This window comes from Theobroma umbraticum, unplaced genomic scaffold (genome assembly GCF_002168275.2).
Source record: "Theobroma umbraticum cultivar Fairchild unplaced genomic scaffold, ASM216827v3 scaffold_147.0, whole genome shotgun sequence".
Lineage (NCBI taxonomy): Eukaryota > Viridiplantae > Streptophyta > Magnoliopsida > Malvales > Malvaceae > Theobroma > Theobroma umbraticum.
In genome coordinates, this window is record NW_018397259.1 from 8,657,105 (window position 1) to 8,661,423 (window position 4,319).

Here is a 4,319-nt window from a genome sequence, read left to right on the forward strand (position 1 = left end):
GGGTGGCGTAGTCTAGTGAAGGTGCTAAGTGATTGCCAAAGAACTATAATCAGGGCATTTATGCATGCAACAGATCCCATTGGAGAGTACTCTCCCACCAGCAGGAAGTCCTAAAGATTGGAGTGCGTATGGCCCAACAGCGAGATATTTTAAAGATAATGGTAGCCACTAAAGTTGTTGCCAATTTGCTGGTGGGGGAAAGCAAACAGATCACTTGTCCAAGAAGATTGAGAAGAATTATCATTTTACTGAATTTAGAAGATTTTGCCTAAACAATTGTTAATCATATCTATTGAGAAGGTAACAAATTGCAGATTATCATGTAATTAACGAAGAATTGTTTTTTCTTTTTTTTGAAAAATAAAGAATTTTATTAACAGAGGCAACAAAGTTACCCTCCAAAACTGTACATTTGACCCAGCAAATTGTCTCCGCATTACACAAAAAACTCAATCAAGGAGTCAATTATAGGAATTCAAGGACAACAACTCCTTAAAACTGAGAATCTGCACAATCGAGAGACCTGGCACACTAAAAACAAAAAAGACCCCAACTTGAAAACCAAGGAAGAATTGCTTTTAATCCTTGACATACACAGCTTATAACAGCCTACAATGATGAAAATATATGGTCAGTTTTTCTCCAATTTCTTCCTTAATTACCTAATGAAATAGTCCCAAATAATCCAAAATGAATAGTAACAAGAAAATCTGCAAAAGGGTATATCCTAAAAAATTGTTTCTTTGATCTAAAGTTTATTCTGTTAATATAATCTCAGGCAATTGGTTGTTATTATCCAATTTAAGAGCAAAAAGGCATGACATTTCAACAAATATCAGTAAGGATTAAGGAGTAGTATCTAAATTCAAATCAAATCAATTACTACTCAATAAGCAATATCAATGATACAATTAAAAATTGAAACTTAGTTTTATCCAACTATATATTATCATAACGTTTTTTTTTTAAGCAAGGGCAGAGGGAGAGGGGTGACGACTGTTACCCCTCAATTTTTAATTTTTTTATTTTTATATGTATAAAATTTAAAATATATAACTTTGCTATCCTAAATAAATTTGATTAATTAATTTGAAATTGTGGTAAGTCATTTAAATCAAATTTTAAAAACCTGACTTCAATCACTTTTAAATCTAAATATTTTAATTATTTTTTTTTATATTTGAAAACTTAATAAATTAGAGAATCGTGCTGATAACGTGTTATAAAAACATAATTTAAAAAAACAAATAAAGATAACTTGAAAGAACAATTAAAGAAACAAAAAGTATTTAGAGAGAGAAGTAAGATATTATTAAAGTATATATTTACAAATGAAGTGAAAGGTCTATTTATAAGCAAATAACCTTTATTTTAATAAAATTTACAAAATGAAGATAATACTAAGAGATTAGATAGATTAAATCTTAATGTTCAATCTAATTTACATCCAAATCTAGATATATATAATATAAATAGATATTCATAAAAATATTCATAACACATTGTTCATTATTGATCACAATTTGAAGGATTTGGCTTTAGCATGTATTTTCTTGGATTAACCTAAGTATGAGCACTTGACATAACTTTACTAGAATATTTTGCATTATTAAATATAATATGTTAAGGTTCTATAGAGGAAAAAATGCATTGCTTAACTATCTAAAGAGTGATTAATTTTTTAATCCAAATCGAATCATCAACCCAATCCGTGATTCGATTCATAATTTTGTTTGATTATTTTTTAGTCATCACTCATACAAAATCTTGGATCCCATACAAAATTTTGAATCCATCACTATACTTATATATATCATCTCATTAAAAAACTAAACAAAACTCGAAACAATCGCGATCAAGATATTAACTCAACACAATTGCAACATAAATTGGCTAAAATTAATGTATCATGTGAAAATGCTTTTCATGTTATATTGTATCAGCGTTTATAAAAAATATTTATTTATGTAAAAAACTTTTCTTTCAAAAAAAATTTGCAAACAGTTTTCCAGTCTTACACGCGTAGAAGACACTACTGTTGGACTAGAAATAACTTTTCAAACTCTTAACATTGACCAAAATTGTGGTCTTATATATATATATATATATATAGAGTTATATATATATATATATATATATATATAGAGAGAGAGAGAGAGAGAGAGAGAGAGAGAGAGCAAACATATCATAACTCTTAGCTAAAAACCTCTCAGTGGCCTTTCTTTTATGAAGTGGAAACAACATAAAGTTGATATTGGAAACTGTAATCACGAATAAAATGTCCTAAATATGCATTAAAAGATAGATATAGTTCATAGTTCCCTTTTAGTCTAATCAAAACATTTAAAAGGAATGTCAATTTCCATCTAAATTCCAAATCAATTACAATGAGTTATGCCTATAAAAGCAATGACGTGGTGTGTTTAAACCTTAATCATCAAGTTGTTTTTCCATAAAGCAATGGGGCAAAAGTCCAAAGAGCAATAGGACCTTGTTACTTAATGTTTAGATAGTGTGTGATTTGCTTTTGTTAGTATGACTGTATTCAATGTCAAATTGTTGCGTAAAGACTACTAACTACTGTAAAAAGTAAAAAAAAAAAAAAAAAGCAGTTTTAGACTTGACTTTAAAGGTTGAGTGTTCCTTTTTAAGTTTTAAATCAATGTGAAATTAAGTCAATTTTTTTTAAAAAAAAATTTTTTTCTTTCATCTTTTAAAAGTAAGTACAGGTGTCACGATACGTGGGTTTAAGTCATACAAAGTGTCAAACCAATTCCGAAAGTTGTTGAAGTTGTGATCACATGAAATTCGATTAAAGTTTGACACGTAATAATTGTTTATACTTACGTTAAAACTTTTTATTAATTGAATAAAAAAATAAAAAAAATTACAAAGAAAAAATATATATTTCAATTTTTAATGATCAAGTTTCAAACAATATTGGTTAATTTATTTCCAAACTTAAACCACATAATTATGAAAAACTTAAATTCGAATAAATCTCACTCCAAGAATTTCTTGAGTCATTTTTTCACACAAAATATAATCAAAGAAGAAAAAATGCAAAGAAATTTCGGATTTGCATGCTAGTCAATCCTTTGGAAAACATAGGGTATGGGATGGAAAGTCAGTCTCAATCAGAAGCAGAGTCTTCTCCATTTTCCAAATAAGGTGTCACTTCATGGAAATTTATTAGCTGGTTTGTATACGTTAAATAAATTTGAATGTGCGTAAAATTCAATTTTTTTATGTAAGATAATTATAAATATTTTCTTTAACTAATTAGTAATAATGTAAGACAACTCTAATTAGATCACTTATATAATTATTTTAATATTTTAAATCGAAAATAATATAGAATCTAAATCATTATAAAAAAAAATCTTAAGAAATTCTGTTTTCCATGATAGTAAAGAGGCAAAACGTCTACAACAACATTTAAAAGGAGTTGATTGGAAAATTGAGTTGTCTAAATATTCCTTTCTCTTTTTTATATTAATTACAAAGCTATAATTTTTAATTTTTTTGAAAGAATTAATCTTGATATCCGCATTATGTTTTTAATCACGAATTTGTAATGCATTATTAGAGTATAATATTTATATACTATCATTTAAATATAAAATATCACTTTATAAATGTGTACAAATAATATTTTATAAATCTTTTAAAATATTATTAAAATTATGAATATTTATTTTTTTGAGTTTTCAATTTTTATATTTATTTATTAACAAGATGACAACACTTGATTTATTATTAATGTATAAAAGCTGCACACGAACAATATATTAAATACAAACCCTAATGGATTAATAAAATAAAACTAAGTATATTTTAACTTTGTATAAATCCATTAATTAAATACAAGAATATGATCGAGGACCCAAAAAATACTTTCTTCCGAAGTTTCTCGACACCAAAACCAAAAAGACATAAAGTCAATATTGGAAATTACAGTCTCACTAATGACTATATTTCCTTCCAAATTTGGCAATAAATTGCTAGATACAGAAATGGAAAAATATGTCACCACCTCTCCCCAGTGCCTTGACTTTGAACTTGACTAGAACTTCCCACTCTCAGATTATTCCATAAGTCTTGTACCACAGCAACTAATGCAAATTTCATAGCAAAACGACACTTTAGGATATCTATAATATCTGTGATCAGACTTCTTATTATATTATGTAATTTTTAATTAACATGATTTGAATAAATTTGTAAAAACATTTATCGATTGCAAAGAATGTAATTATAGAGAATGTGAACCCTTGACTAAAGAGAAAGAAAAAGAAAGGTTTGTTTCCAGGAACAAG